This window comes from Prinia subflava, chromosome 3, assembly GCF_021018805.1.
Source record: "Prinia subflava isolate CZ2003 ecotype Zambia chromosome 3, Cam_Psub_1.2, whole genome shotgun sequence".
NCBI classification, from domain to species: Eukaryota; Metazoa; Chordata; class Aves; order Passeriformes; family Cisticolidae; genus Prinia; species Prinia subflava.
In genome coordinates this window covers 14,619,448-14,636,176 of record NC_086249.1, presented here as the reverse complement: position 1 = coordinate 14,636,176, position 16,729 = coordinate 14,619,448, and the positions used below count along the sequence as shown (strand labels likewise).

Genomic DNA, 16,729 nt, shown 5'->3' with positions numbered 1-16,729 from the left:
CTATGATATCATTGAGTCAAGTTCATTTTTAGCATCTCCATATCAATGAATTATTCTGCTCAGAAACTGGTCAGTTTGTTTTCTCCTAAAAGAAATGGTAAGAGAGCTTCCTCTGTCCTCTCCTCCCTTCTCCCTGCTGCCCCCTCCCTACAATAATAATGATGATAATAGTAAAAGAGTAAAGGGAGCTTGGCTGTAATACCTAATACACTGTACAAAGAAACACAAAACGTGCTGAGGTGGATGGTGTGCAATATCTACTCTTAAGTCTGAAAAGCTTTTAATTTAAAAAGGCATGAGGAGAATGGAACAATACCTTATAAACAGGTATGATTTTGCTCACATTCTTATGTTCTGTTTGCTGTTTCATTATATGAAGTAAAGTTAAGAAGGGAAAGAGCTACACTGCCTCATGTGAGGAGGACTGTGGAAGAAGAAATACCTTTTATTTATGGTGCAAGAAAGATGATAGAGCAGTAGTTGTAGTGAGGCTAGTCAGAGAAATGATTTTTCAAGACAAAAAATTAAGATTTATTAAGTTCTGCTTTTTGAAGTAGTAAGATGAAGTCATATGCAAGTATCTACATCTTCAGTGACTGAAGATAACCATTTAAGCTTGCTCTGGTTTTGAACTGAGAACAGCAAAGCAGTGGTACAGCAGCATAATGATAAGATGGGTATAATACAAAAAATGAGCAGGAGAGGGAGAGGTGAGCATGAAGCAATTAAAGTTTTAGTTGATCCTTACAGTGAAAATCTGTTACCACTGAAATGGTGATTCTTCAGCTGCCAGAGCACACATGCTGTTATTTTTACTCTGCTACAGTGGATGTTGTTATCATGCAGGAAAATATTTGACTCATCATGTCTTTGGGAAGTTAATGATTTGGGCTATAACAGGACTTGTTTCCAGAAATAAGGACTGTATTTCTTCAGTGTTGTAGTATTTCCAACTCTGTGAATAAACATCCAGAACTCCCAGTAATTGATACAGTGCTTACAGGTTACTGCTGCCTGTTCTTGCAAAACCCCTTCTGCAGAACAAGACTTGGCTTTTACCAAAGGGACTTGAGTGGAACAGGCTGCAGTGGGCAATAATTTTGCTGGCTGAAAAGTACCAAGAGGACTTTTTCAGTATTTTTGGTGACCTTACTGTGTCTTGCTGACATCTGAGATGCAGATTGCTGAAAGCCACACAAATGGGTATGGAGGCACTGATTGCAGCCCTGCCATGTCTCTGTCCCTGAAATGGGTGCTCTGAAAGGTGAAAGGACTTCCCAAAAGTGAATGACTACAAAATGAGCTCTACAGCTGTCACTTGCCTATGCAACTCACCAGTGATGTGGTTTTGGTTTTGTTTTTTTTTAATATGTGGAAGCTGATGTAAATTCTGGTTTAATTTAATCCAGCCTTCAAAAAAGAGTTCAGGATGTGTGTCGTTTGCAGTCAGTCAGTGGTCGTGCAGCAGACCTGGTAAGAGAGTTGTAGGAATCACTATGGCGTTGTCTTTGACAAGGAGGGGGAGAAAACACTTTGCCTAATCAAGGCTGTGTTAAAAATTACGTGTCACACTCATGTCTTTGGTCCTTCCTCTTCCTGGTGAAAGAGATCTGAACTTGGAAATGACTGTTCCTACCATTGCCACAGTGGGATTTCTATGATAGGATCAAGTAGCTTGATGAGGCTGAGAAAGGTGAATTCCCAGTAGGTTTGGATTTGTGTGCAAACATGGAAGTAATCCCAAGGAACACGCTGTGCTGTACTTGGAGTTGATGCCATTGAGCCATTGAAAACACAAATACAAAGCAGGAGAAGGCCTAAGGTTTCCACTTTATGAATAGACCAAACTCCTGTGCTGTAAATAATTTATTTTCAGATAAATGTTAGTTTTCTTTCATGTGGCCATGACTTGAGTTCTTGCTGGCAGAGAGACACCTTGTGAAGTCTTTAGGAGATGATAAATTCACCAATGTCAGCCTGAAATGATGGAGTAAGTTCAAGCTCTCAGCTCTAACACACAAAGCAATAACAGGTAGTGGTTTCCTTGTCTGCATTTCTCTTTTGCTGCATCAATGCAAATCGTTCAGCATCTTGACTCTGAGGAGTTGTGCATAAAAAGGTATTAAATGTGAGAACAGTTGTTAGGTACAAACCCAAACCCACTTTAGAAATATGAAGGACCGTCAGGGAAAGTGTTCAAGTGGTGTTTATTTTTTGCAAATATTTAGAGCAGGTCAACAAACAATGCACCTGGAAGTTGATATTACTTTCTCATAATGGCTATTTTAACTGGTAATGGTTCAAATTAATTAGCCTTTCAAACAGGCTTGCTATTGATTCTCTTCTTCTCTTCAGCCTGGAAAAGAGAAACCTCATCACAGTCTGCAACTTCCTCATGAGGGGAAGAGCAGGAGGAGGCACTCATCTTTTCTCTGTGATGCCCAGTGACAGGACCCAGGGGAATAGGCTGAAGTTGTGTCAGGGGAGGTTTAGGGTGGATATTAAGAATGCTGTTGTGATGCAGTCTTAGTTGTAGGCTTAAATTTTAGAGCAGTCTTAGCCGTTAGCAATTCTTGAGTGACAGAAGCCAGAGTTGAACATTATAATGTGGTTCAATTCATTGTTTTCCTTCTAATTTTACAGCATTTCTAGAGAAGCTGAGATAAAGCAAGCTAATAAATGATTTCCAAGTGATTTTATTTGATTAAGCATAAAAGAAAGACAAATGCTGATGTTAATGCATTGAACTGATCACTACCCTGTGTCAGTGAACTGTGGCTTAGTTTCTGTGTGCTACAGCAAGAAGATATTTTGCTGAAATCCCTGTTAGCAGTTCAATAAGCCAGGACTTCCCAAGGTAAACAGCTCACTCATTTACTTCAAGAGATGTGCCCACAGTGCTGATTCTTGTGCTCTCCCTGTAGCTGTAGAGCTTCATACACTATCAGGTAAAGCAGGACGAGAGCTGTGCTTCTGTAGGCAGAAGGAAACAGCTGCAAAAATCCATCTGAGAAGCAAGTGTCCAGTATTTTACCAGCATGCCAGATGAGGAAATCTTTTCTGATGTAGCCTATCAGGTTTAATTTTGTTTGATTGCTTCCCAGAAGTCGGGTTTGCTGTCATTCTCTCACTTTCTGCTGGAGTTTGTGTTTTTAGTTTGTGTGACCAGAGTGCTCAGACTGCAGCTCTCTCAAGAATCTTGTGGATCTGTGTGTGCTGGTGAGGATGCTTCTTTCACTCTAGCAGTTTTGTGTTGCTTATCTCTCAGTATATAGTGTTTGTCATGGCATCAATTCTGATGTTTCCTCACAGATGGGTAATATTTCAGCCTATTGTCTGGCTTTATGGTTTGTTTTTCTTTGTACTCTATGAATTCCAGCTTGAAGCTGTTTGGAGAGAGTGGCGAGTGTTTTAGGTGTCCCTGGTGCATTTTCAGAAATGCTCTTGGAAGGCTTCTAGCATGCAGAAAGAAGAATGGATGGGTGTTCAGTGGAACAGTTTCCTTGTTAAAAGTGCAGACCCCGGATTTCCCTCCTCATGGGCATGTTTCTAAGCTACTTGGGGTCCTTGAAAAAAGGAAAAAACACAGGCTGACACTGAAAATTAGTGGTTAGGATGTCATGGTGTACTGTGCTGCCAGGACTCATGCAGCAGGCATCTCTAAGCCTCTGTTCTTTCTGTGCTGCCTCGTATAAATAAATATTCCTTAGGCCAATTCCCTTATAGATCTGTCTGGAGTGCTCATGGATCTCCCCCTGCTGATTTGAAATCTGATTCTTAAAAAGCAAGTGTATATACCCAAGTGTCCAAGGTGCCAGTTTTATGATCATCTGGGATTTACATAGACACTCTCTCCTTGTTTTCAGCTTCTCCTCTGGAATAGGAGTAGCTGTAGGAAAAACAACTGAATCTGTCTTGCCTCCTTGCTTTTAACAAGCAACTGCATTTCGATGAAGCCCCAGGGAGAGATTCCACAGCTACAGAACAGATGCTCTCTTTGCTCAGAATCTGGGGTTTTATTTCTTCCTTAGACATTTGATCTGGCTGCTTATCATGTTACAGGAGCAAAGAGGACTTGATCCTTCCTTGAATTGAGAGAAAATGTCCTTCAGCACAAACATCACTTTGAGATATTATGGATGCAAAAAACTGGAAGGTGGAAGTGTCAGTAGAGATGCAAAACCGGATTAAGTGATGGTTGAAAATATGAAATTCTCTTTTCATCTGAGTGATTCTTGTTGCCTTGGGTAATATTACTTCGCAAAAGCATTTCTCTTGATGTAGTCCAAAGAAATGAAGTAACCACACACTGTGTTTGTAGAGTGTTATTCATTTTGTAGAGTGTATTTATTTTTTTTCTTCCAGTATCTTCAACATAAAAGAGCAGGGAGCAGAAGAGAAACCTTTTTCCTAAGACATAATCAACTATCTACAAAAGAAATGAACCCTGGGTTGTGTTCTTCCTCTGAAATAAATACCAGTGATGCTTTTATAAGAAGGCTTGGGAACTGCTGGAGAAGAATCAATGTTGTATTTGACTGCACCTACCAGAAACCCCCAAGTTAGTGGTGGTCTGATGGAGTTTGCTATGGTGTGGGGTCAGTTCTGAAAATGATGCTATTTACAGAGTCTCAGAGCTGCCTGAGGATTTACTGACTGTAGCTACACTAGGCAAACTGATGGCAAACTTCTTGCAAGGTAACTCCAGCCTTGTATCCTGCTCTTACTGACCCAGCTGGAGAAGCCAACTATCTCTGCAGCACCTGTGGAGTCCAAGTGAGGTTTTGCTTTAGTGGGGTCTTGAAGTTACAGCAAGGCCTTTGTGCGCTTCCTGAAATGTCTAGTTCTAAATCCTAGACTTCCCCATCTCATGACAGTCATATTCAAAGGATGCCTTGTAGTCTTTTTTTAATATTAAGATGTTGAAAAAGCTTTTCAAGCATTTTATCTTGAATCTTTCTATTTCAGAGGCATTTTAAACCTCAACTATTTTAAGACACTGGCCTGGATTTTTTCATTGCCTTCGGAGGCTTTTTTCCTTTTAGGAGCAGCTTTCTCCCCATGTTCCCCTTACCCCCCACCCTCTGTTTTCAAATGACCTTCAGTAGAGTTGGAAATACATTTGGCTTCTGCAATCTCCTAGTTGTGCAAGCGAGGCATACGCAAAATGCCTGTAAGAATAAAACTCATTTCTATCTCTGCTTGTTTTCGACTGGCTGCTACTTCTGGTTGTTTCTTTTTTGGTAGCTACAATATTTTACGGCTCCTCCACCTTTTGCTTTTTTTACATTCCTTTTCGAGCATTTTCATGCAAATGTTTAATTCTTGAGTCATCTCGTAGAAGTGTTTTTCTGCCTTGGTTCTCATTTTTCTTCTTGCAACACCCTCACTGTGTTGCTCTTTTGCATAAATTCGTGCAGTTATGTGCTCACTCAGTGTTATTGCTAGGTAGGTGAAACATGCTAGTCTAAGAAATGAATCTTCTTGGAGAGTTCCGTCTCAGATTTAGCCAGGTGGACTTCTCAGTGTTGTTTCTGATCACGTTGCCAAGTAGTGAAACATTGAGATTACTATAAAGAGCAACAAATGCCCAATTATGGGCCACATTTACTCATGTTGAATAGCAACCAGAGCTCTTCCAGTGGTGTAGTCATCTACTGCCTACCTGTTTGTGCAGCTCCATGCCATTTGGAGATAAGTTAATGGGTGTATTAGAAGTTATTAATATGAGGAGCAGTTCTAGATAGAACCGTATCCAGACATTGAATCTGCTGTAGTAAATATCAGGAGAGGGACTTGGAGCTTTGTGGGAGAGGTATAAATATCCTTGGCTCTGCATAAATGGTGCCTTCTGCCTTCAAACTGAGCTGAGGAGCTTTGAATGCTTCAGGCTAAAGGGTGCCCCCGCATGTGCCTGGAGGGGCTGCACACCACAAGTGTGGTGGTGTTAGCAGACTCAGGTCCTGCTGTTCAGTTCTTCTTTGTGCCTGCCTTCTTGTCACAATCCTCTGAAAAGTGCCAAAGTATACCAAATATACCAGAGAAACTGATGGAGGGTGGGTCCTAAAGGAAGGTGATAAGCTATGGGAGCAAAATTACTATTTCAGTTACATCACAGAAAATACCAGGTCCAATTTCAGATAGTGCGTGTTCTAGTTAGGTTTCTTGAACCCTGAGGCATCCTGTTTGCTTCTTAATACCTGCTGCACTAAGGAGCTTTGCAAGGACCTGGCAAAATTAAACACAACTTGTGTAGCACATGGAGGGTCAAACTGATCCTGGGTGTGTGAAAGTTAATGTACAACAGCAGGAATAACACGTGCTGTTTACATTCATTTTACTGGCTTCAGAGCTAACTGCAGCCCACAAATAACAAATGGTTTGCCACCATAAAGAAACGTAATTGCCAGCGGGTTGTGGAAAGAACAAGGGAAATAATGACAGTCGCCCTCAGTGTGGTGTGCAGCCACCTGGAAAACAGCGTGTGCTTTCTTAGTCTGCTGCTGACGTGAGTGTGGAGATGGAGGTGGGAAAAGCAAAAATAATTAGTGGTATGGAAAGATTCTGCAAAGAGGAGGTGTACAGAGTCTGGGAGCATTCTCCTGGAGAAAAAACAACTAAAAGAACCACTGAAGAAAGCGCCAAAATGGATTAAGTTGTGTGTTGTTGGATTGCTGGGCAACATAGGTATTAACATTCTTCTCTCCCCCACCCTCTCGTGACTGCAGAATAACTCTTTCACTTGCATGGGCAGTCGCTTTCTTCAAGAAGTGAGGCAGGAAGCCATCAGGATCTTGGGCAAGAGATGAGGATAGCTGGGGGCAAACACGACCACAGAACACAGTGTGGAATTTGAACTGGTGATGTGAGAGTGTTCCTGCGAGCAAGAGCTGCAGCAGGGCAAACAGCAGTGCCATGGGTTGGCATGGCTCTAATGATTCTGTAAAATGTCTGAGAGGTACCTGGTGTCTGTGGTTTTGTTGGTTAAACCCTACAACCTTTGTGATCTGCAGCTTCTCTGGAAGTGGCACCTCCAGGTGCCACCTGGCTGAATGCCACCTCCTGCTTCTTGGGTCTTCTGACCTGGAGAGATATAGGGAGCTGCTCAAGCCAGGCTGAAAGCTGCTTGCATTCTGTAACTTTATTTGAATTGCATGTTAAACAGGGAAAAGATTCCTTATTTGACTAATAATGCTACAATCAGACGAGGTTTTTCTACAGAAAAATAGGCATCTCTAAATTGCCTTTTAATTAAGTCATTTTCAGTTTCGAAATGCGAAAATAAGTGGTTTCAAAGCTTGTGCCTGTGAGAGTTGCTGTTCAGCATGGTCAGTGTTGCTAGATGATGAAGGATGTTCCTACAGACATGTGAGAAGTTATGGGAAATGTTAGTCACAAGATACTTCAGGAATTGCTGACTTGGTTCATTGGCTTTACCTTGGTTTAAAGCCAGACAAGACATGTAACTATATTTGACTGTTTGTAATTTTTTTTTAATGACATGAGTGATTTTTGGCAGGTGTAGTTTATTAGCTTCAAACAAAAAAGTCTCTGAATATTTTGATGGTAATTACAGGTTTGGTTTTTTTTTGTGGTTGTTTTGCTTTTATATTCTGTGTAGGTAAGAATGATGTTTGTTTATGCAACTGCTGCAAAACAAAACACATTTTCTTTGTTTCTGATACTGTTTAACGAGATGGTAATGGCATTTATCTTTGGGTTTCTATCAGCTTTGTTCCTGGTATACAAAAGAGTTAATCAGCCAAATTACTTAATGGCACATGAACATTTCTGTGCCATAACAACAGCCAAAAGAAGTATCTAATTCTATTAAAGCTTCCCTTTATGTCCACACAAAAGAAATCACTTTTAATGCTTTATTTCATGATTCATAACTGCTTAGGAAGCAGTGTTCTTGGTGGTGCAGTTATTTTAATGGCACAGCTGTCTGCTGCTCTGATGTGTACGTAATATCTGCATCATATTGTGGACTTTGCTCTGGAGTACTGAGAAAATGAGATAAGAATACATTGTTTGGTGATAAACTTAACTACCCCTATATTAATAACAACTATATTGTCAACGCTGCTGTATAAATCCATTTGACTTACTTCTAGCCATAAAGGAACAATAGTAATCTGTAATGCTGCTACATAAACATACTGGCTTCTCATGACGAGCTGTTGTTAACAAAACTCACTGAAGACATTTCTTTATCATAAGCTGTATTTATATACTGCAGCTGAAAGCTGCTTTAAGACCAAACATCTGTTTACAATTGCTTGTGCTTTATTACTGCTTAGTGGAGAGCGTTGTGAAAGATATTTCAGCACTGTCTGGCTTGCACCACCTTCATGAGGTTTGTGTTTGGAAGCTGAGAACAGCCTGACCCTCTGATAACAAGAGTTGGCTAAGAGGGGTTGGCTTTAGCCACAGAGCTAAATTTGCTCATCAGTTCCCTTGTTTGCTCTGAGAGAGGCTTGGTTACCATTAAATGGTGGTTTTAGAGTGGTGGAGGAGCCCTCCTTAAGTGTCCTGCTGCTGGCTGCCATGGGTGGTAGGGTTGCCACTGGCTGCCATCTGTGGGGATGGGCAGGGACTCAGGGCTGTGGCACCCCTTGACAAAAGGGGCAGGGATTGTTGAGAGCCATCCCCCAGATGGTGTTTAGCCATGGTTGGAGAGCAGTGGTAGCAGGCAAGGCTGGGGTGAGCTTCCTTAGGCACTGGCATTTACTCTCCTCAGGAAGAGAGATCGCCATGGCACAGCATAAGTCAATTCTGGGGCCTGAGCCAGCTCTCCTGGGCAAGCACTCCTCTCCTCCTCTTTGCAGGGCTCCTGCTAGCAAGAGTGGTGTTTCTACCTCACACCCTCCTCCAGTGAAAGCAGCATCACTATAAAACATGTGGCTTTTGCCAATTAAATCTTCAAATTTACAGAAACATTTTTAACCTGTTCAAAAGCAGGTTTCCACTAGAGTAGTATTTTTAGCTTTTTCTAAGTTATAGTATAGGTGTGTCAGAGGAACATGGGAAATATTTACTTACGTAATTTATTCCATAAAATGGATTAGGGGTAATATAGCCCTCAGAGCAGACGAACACACTATGCATGTTCTTGCTCTACTGAGTTGAAGTAGTTCAGTTATGTTGCCTGTAGTAGATGGTTCACAGATTTTTTTTTAAATCCATGGACTTATTATACCTGTAAAGTGCTCCAGTGCTTGACTAAGATGCCAAGACTCCTCAGAGGAATGCAAATATCACCTAATATTTGTTTTTTTTATCTCTCCCTCAATAAACACAGAAAAAAAAAATTATTTTTTTCCTCACCTAAAGCAGAAGAGTTGTGCCTGGTGAGTACTTAACATCTTGGGAAGAAAAGTGCAACACCACAAATCCAAGGAAATAAATTGATAACTGATAGTGTTTCCTCTCACCTAGAGGAGAAGAGCTCCAGCTACAGCAATCTTTTTCCTGGTATTGCTGAATGACAAGTGTTGCTGTTCTGTATGATGTGCCTCCTGCATAAGTAATGTCATTGCTTGCTGTGCCACATGGAGCTGCACCTGCCTGAGGTGAAAAGATTTGGGCTGAGGTTGTTGGGAGGATTATGCTCAGAAGATCAAGGCTGAAAGTCAGAAAGGAGACACATGGAAATTTATGCCTTGAAGGTTTTTGTATGACCCATTGCTGTAACAGCAGAGTGCCTGTGCCTTTAAGGACTGTGGAACAGATACTGCTCTTGCTATGTCAATTCACTGTAGCATCAGTATAAAAGAGAACTTTAGAAAAAGCCTGTCATCCAAAAGCTTGGTCTGACTATTGATAAGCATTGAAAACCCCAAGTCCTCCTCAGAATAATGCAGACAGAAGAAGTGCTTGAGTGGCACTGTGATGGTGCCCACTGAGCTGTGTGACTCCTGCCACGGGAAGCTGTGGAAACTTAAAGCTGAAGGAATTCATGGTGGTGAGGGAGAGACTGTCAGGGATTATACGATGCAAAAAAACCAACACCACTTTTTCAGAAGGTTTTTGTACCAAACAGCAGCAGTATTTGCTCAGTAGAAAAATGGGCAGGCCATGCCCTGGCTTGGTGCTCTTTAATCATTAATAATGGCTAGTAATGGCAACAGGCATTGAGGGCAGGGACCCCTTAGACTTGACCTGATTTAGCGTGTAACTCTCCTCTGTTTAAGTAAAAACAAGCTTAAAAGGTGCTGTCTCACAATATCTTGTTTAGCTGAGCTGATAGCAGTCAGTTCTCCAGATCTTTGAATGACTGTTTCATGATTACAAAATATTAGTATTGAGATCCCATCATTGCATTGATCTGTTGAGAGAAGCCCTGTTAACCATTTAACCTCTATGGAATTACCAGGTTGCTGACTCTTCCAACTCTTTGCATTACAAAAATTGAGTTTCATGTGTAAGTGTTAATTATTTTTCAGAGTACCAAGTACAAATTTAATACTCTCAGTATAAACTCAGTATTTGTAATAAGTTTGTAAACAGCTTCTGTTGCTTCAATTGCTTGTTATCCACTGGCAGAATTCGTTTCTTAAGGTACTGCTTCAACTTTTCCTGACTGCAGTGGCTGCAGTCTTGTTTTCTTTTTCATGACAGCAATGAAATTATCTGCAATTTAACTAAACCAAGGTTTGTAACAAATCATTATCAAAATACTAGGGGGAAAAATACTTGTAGGACACCCTGAACACTTTCCTCCAAACTTTCTTTAGGAATCTGGGGAGTTGCAGACCTGACTGACAAATGACTTTGTGTTAAGACAGCTCTTTGGAGGTGGTGAATCCTGTATAATATGGCAGTGCATATGAAGAGGGTTGTCTCCAACAATTGTGCTGTATTTTGAAATGATTCAGCACTGAGTCTATGAGACATTGGGAAAGTCTTGGCACAATAGGAACAATAGAGAGGACTATTTTTCTTATCCTTTTCTCAAGTCTCATATTCCAGAACAGACGGTGCTGTACTGCTGCATTTCTACATGGCTGAACTTGAATCTCTCCACTTCAAACATAAGACATGGTTTTTATCTGAATTGTGACAACCAGAACTGAGCAAGGCTCAATTAGGGGAGGCCGGAGTAGATGTGTGTATAACTGCTGGCTTTAGGCAGCTCAGAGAAAAAAAACAAAAAAACCCAAAAAAACCAGCAGTAGGAACAGAAGGAAAGTGAAAACTGGGAGAGAGCAGGGAAGAGGCAGTGTCCACTGCTTCCCCTCATGCATAGGATTCTGTGCATCCTGCCTAACTTACCCTATAGCAGTGCTTTCTTCCCTGGTTTCGCTTCCAATTCTAGCACATCCCATTTCTGATCCATGCCTGTCCCATTTTCTAACAAGGTAGGATCCCCCAGTCTTTGCTTGCCAGCTGAGTTTTGATCCTGTTTTCTTGTTCACCCTTCCCCAGGTGGTCATTTTGACACTGCATTGTGTTCTCCTGCAGACATCTCCCCCATCCTTCTCCTTCAGTCTTATTCCAGATCTGTATTTTCCTTCTCTTTTCCTAGTGGCTTTGCCTAATCTTCTTCCTCACTGCCACTGTTTTTCTCTTGGATACAGGACTGAATTTGTACCTGCTCCTAAGTAATTGTTTGCATGTTTGTGCACTGAGATGTGCTTGAGGATGCTTGGAAGAATGGCCATGTAGCTATTTTGGAAACATCAGTTTCAGTGTCTGACCTAGAAACTACCTCAGTCTTCCAAGATGTTGAATTTTATCTGCTTGGTGAAAGCTGGGTAAAGGGGGAAAAAATGCTGTTTTTCTTTTTAGATGCTTAAAAGGTTTTGATTTTCTTTCTGTGCTATAGCATTTGAACAGACTGTTCATTGAACTCTTCAGCATCCTGTCATCTTAATTTACCTGAAACATTGTGCAGTTTTTCCTTGTCTCTGTGCACTTGCACTGGCATTCAGTTACTTCTCCTTGTGTTCACCTGGTGTGATACTGTAGGTTTTTAGAAGTGAGACTTCTTTACTAGGTAACACACGTGACAGGGCAATTCAGGAGAGGGGAGAAACTGGCAAAATTTGTAGTGTGGTCTTATCACTGCTGTCTTTTTTGGGGTATGTAACCTCTGTTGAATGCCCAAGTAACAGCTGTGTTTATGACCCTGCTCTTTTTAGAAGATCTTTACAGATCATTATTTTAGGAGCAGATGTGGGGAACCCCCAAACTTTTCCTTTTTTCTGAGTTTCAGGGGAAGTTACTTCCCTTTTGCACAAAATGCCTCCTGTCAGGGTTCTATGCTGGTTTTATGTCATTATACATCCCATAAGTGAAACTGAAGCTGTCATATTGTGGTGGAAAAAGCTGCACCTTCAAGGTGTAGAATATTCTGAAAATGGTGATTTAATGTTATTCTGTGTGGCATATTCTGTTATTCTCTAACACAGAATCTCTAATAAAACTGTGTACAGTGCAAAAAATATACAGATAGGAGGGTTTCTGTATATTGGAAATGCATTGTTCTGGTGAAGGTGTTGGCAGCTTTCCTGCAATATCTTTATGAGAGAAAAACAGCTAGCGGAGCTAAGAAGTCTTCTTTAAAGTTAACTTCCCAGCTGCTTGGAAATATGCCTGGCATGGCTGCAAACAATTCTAGTTACACATATGACTCCCACCAGCAGAAGAAAACCTGCCCTGAGAGAAGGGAAGCCAATTGTGAAAGCTCCTGGACCACAGGAAAATGGAAAAATTTTCCATTTCCAAAGGAAGAATTAATTACTGACTTCCCTGTAACTTATGGGGCATTGACAGAGGGTACATCAGTTTCTGCAGCATGGAGCTCAGCAAGTTCTCAGCCCTGTTTCTACAGATCACCCTGGCCACACACAAGTAATTGATGTATCTTCAATCTCTCTTCCTTCACTTTAAGTGTGTACTTCCCAGATGGGGTATTTAGGAATCTTTTATGTAAATGATGGGTATGAAGTCAAAAATCAGGGAATAAAGTTGTTTCTTATTTTTTCCATAGTGAATTTTACTTGCTATAGTCACTGAATCATTTTTTCATGTAGCATCATGAACACTTTTATTAAGTGTCAAAAATCAACGAAAATTTAAAGAATATTTTTTCAGCAACATGAAAGCATTGATATGTTCAAGCCTAATTTTCAACTGCAGAAGATTAATCTTTAAGTTTGGTTTCATCATCCCCTTGAAAACAGATAGATAAAAGTTTTCTGATTCAAGAAACTTCCTAAATGGTATCCTTTGTATTAAAATTTTAATTTAAAAATATGCTTACAGAAATTTTAGGTAGTTTTTAGTCTGCTCTGTGCATAGAGAGTAGGTTCTTTTGCTAAGGATTGTTGGTTTAAACTAACCTTTGGTTTATTCTGGATGATTTCCTAGTGAAAGTTCTGTTGTTTTTTTGGTTTAGGATGGAAATATCACAGGGTAGATAACTTTATGAATCTTTTTTCTCCATAACTGAAGTTTTGCTTTTACCTGACATCCTGAACTTCACAGCTATTAAAACAACTTTGAGTGCTGGGTTCAAAGGAGTGACCTGCATGCTTAAATTGTGTTTTGTGGCATCAAATCAGCTGGACTCAGTCATGTTTCAGGTTGAGAAACTTCATATGCACGAAATAATTTACCAGGGCAAGCTTTGTTCCTGAGCATGAAACTGTTTTTCCTTCTTATTAATTTTCTTTTCCCATTGTGTCACAGCTCCTGGTCTCTGTGTTGAGCCTTTGTGTATATTTTTATCAGCAAATGGTTAGAAGTGTACAGGTGCTGGGTTCAACCAATGATTTGGATTCAACTCTATAAAAATACCCTTAGTGTAACTTTGCTCAGGAAATGCATCTGTGTGGGCTGTTGCATTATCCAAGGTGTCACAGACAGGAGGGAGTGTAATGACGAGAGTAGATATATATTCTGACCTGAAACTGTCCTGGCTGTCATATTTTCTAGGAACGTAGGGTATGGATTCGCTAAAGAAAGACAGGAAGGTCTGCATTTATCTAATCACTGGGTTTAAAAAAAAATATAGCTGTACACTCTAATTTCCTGTTCAAATACTGCATGCCCAGTTTAATTTACCATCCCTGAGTAAATTTTATTTCACTAGCTCAAGTTAAACCCCAAGACACTTAACTATTATGAAAGCATATAGTTGATATTTTAGAAAACATCAGTTCAGGTTAGGTTGATACATTGGGGAGAGAGGGAAATGTCACTGATTGGTAAAAGCACTATTTTCTCTTCAGATGCCATTTCACACTTCTAATGCCAGAGAAATACTCTTTTGATTCATGGAAAATAGAAATATCAGAAGTTTCATAGTATGTCAGTAAATGGTACAAAGCAACGTTTTTCAGCAGCATTTCTGCTCTTTTAGAGGGAAGTCTATATTTTTTCAAAATCAGATTAAAGATGATATGTTCTTTATCAAGATCCTTTGAGCTCTATCAAAAAGAGACATTCAGGACAGTTAGTTTGACAGTTTGGTTTCCTGAGCTCCAGTGGCAACCTGCTGGAAGATATGGGAGGGGTGAAAGAAAACATTTGAGTTCTGTGAAGCCACTTTCTTATGGACATTGCACTGCATTTTTGATTTTGCATTGGATTCAATTTCTCCACCTTCCATTCTTTCTGGGCTCTTTTAGCCTCCTCTGTGTATGGCATGCAGAAGAGGTATACACCTGTTGAAAATACCCCTCTTCAGCTTATATTGGGACAGTCTTTGGGACAGAGGCTATTTGGTAGATTAATTTTTCTTTTCTAGATTAAAATTACTGGGTAATTGCTGCTGTGAAGGTTGCTCTGCAATATTGTAGCTTAAGATTCATGATTCATATAGGACTGCTCTAAGGTTTTTCCCATTGCTATCGATATGAGAATCTCACTGCAAATAAAATTTTAGGTATGAGATAGATGTAACATCTCTGAAAAGACACTTTTGGAACTTTTCTCAAAAAAAAAGAAAAAAAATTAACTATTGTTAGGGGGAAAAGCAAGAAAACTATTAGAGAGGCCTCTTCCCCTTTTATCCTCACAAGAAAATGTTTGATGACTGTACTCTTTGTTCAGAGAACAGAGGTTTATGGAGCATTTGCTTCAGCTAAGTAAAAATTGCCAAAGATGGATGTCTATTTTCAAGTGGTTCACATTGTGGTCATGTTTTCTGATTCAGTATTGTTCAGAGGCTCACTGGCTGCCTCTGATATTTCCTTAAGTCTTTATGTCATTGAAAAGGTGAAAGCTAAAGCAAAAAAACTGAATTTAACTCAGTGGGAGGTTTTAACCATAAGTATGTTTAAACTAAACATTCTGAAAATTCCTCTTCCCCCTTCCTCCGCTCTTCATTATAATTCTCTTTTATTTAAATGATCTCAAAGTGCAGCCTCGTGTGTGTGCTTCCTTGCCAGGATATCCTGGGACTGTGAACCAGGAGCAGAGGAAGATTTTACATAACAGGCAATAAATACAGAGAGAAATTCGCTTGTGTTGAGCCGTGCTCAACAATAGAAAAAAGCTGACCTTGAGATGGTGCCTGGCCATGTCCTTTTATTTATAGGGAGCTGTGGATGGGTTGGAAACTCCTGGAGTTACAAGCTTTGCTGCTGGGCTCCCAGTGGAGTGTGCTTGTGGAAAAAGGGCATTGCCCATCTTCCTTCCCTTGACCTGAAGGTTTTACTTGTTTGGATTTTATTTCTCTGGTAGAACAATGTGGTAACAGAGAGAATCTTCCCCACAGTAAAACTGGACAATGACAACCTTCAGTATCACGTCTGAGACAAAAATGTAACTCAAGTATATTTGCAGTCCCCAAATGGCCATTCATTTTATTGTTGCTCATCCTTAGACTGAGGCATGCACTGCTGCCCTTGTTCCTGAGACAGTGAAACTGGAGATTAATTAATGTCCATGTGGTGCAGCTTTCTCCTTCTCACCATGCTCAGACATTGCTGTGAATGACTGTGATACGTGCTGGAAAACCCTAAATTTACAGCTCCCCATATTTTTTGTTTGCTTAAACAAACCCAATCTTATTCCCAGTATCCCTGCAACGTCTCTCCATCATGCAAATTGAAGATCCAGTCTGGGCTTTTTTGTCTTTCTGTAGCCCAGCTCTGATCCTCTGATATTTCTTTAAATCTTCGGCATTGAAAAGGTGAACATTTAAAGCAAGAAAACAGAATTTAATTCCGTGGGAGCATTTTCCCATATTCTGTATCCCAGCTGAAATCCAGTCCGGGTTTTCCCCCATTCCGTATCCCAACTGAAGTCCAGTCCGGACTTTCTCCAGTTTTGGATCCCAGCTGAAATCCAGTCCGGGTTTTCCCCCATTCCGTATCCCAACTGAAGTCCAGTCCGGATTTTCTCCAGTTTTGGATCCCAGCTGGAATCCAGTCCGGGTTTTGCCCCATTCCCAATTCCAGCCCCGATCCACTCCGGATCCTGATCCATTTCAGCACCGAGTCTGCCAAACCTTTGCCATTCACCTTCAGCTTTAAAACAAATTTTTAAAAATACAGCTATAGGTTTATGAAGTGTTTGCAGTCGGCTTTATGATCTGTTAGAAAACAAATCTGTTTTAACTCAGGGTGGCTGATCTTTGCCTTACTCTATAAAGCAGCACAACATGAATAAGGGTTGGGTTGCTGCAGAGTTGTGCACTCTTCTTCCCAGTTAATTGATCTGTTAATTGATATGCTGGTTCCTGTTAAGGACTCTTGGTGGTGAGATACATTTT

General features: G+C 40.5%; 1 long non-coding RNA gene across 1 annotated transcript in view; it reads left to right on the top strand.

Annotated features, from left to right (window-relative positions):
* Positions 1-6,822: 6,822 nt before the first annotated feature.
* LOC134548831 (uncharacterized) overlaps positions 6,823-16,729 on the top strand; it is an 87,307-nt gene continuing 77,400 nt past the window's right edge. Inside the window, exon 1 of the long non-coding RNA XR_010079930.1 lies at positions 6,823-6,958. This is a non-coding gene — a long non-coding RNA (uncharacterized LOC134548831). The remainder of the gene's footprint in view (positions 6,959-16,729) is intronic.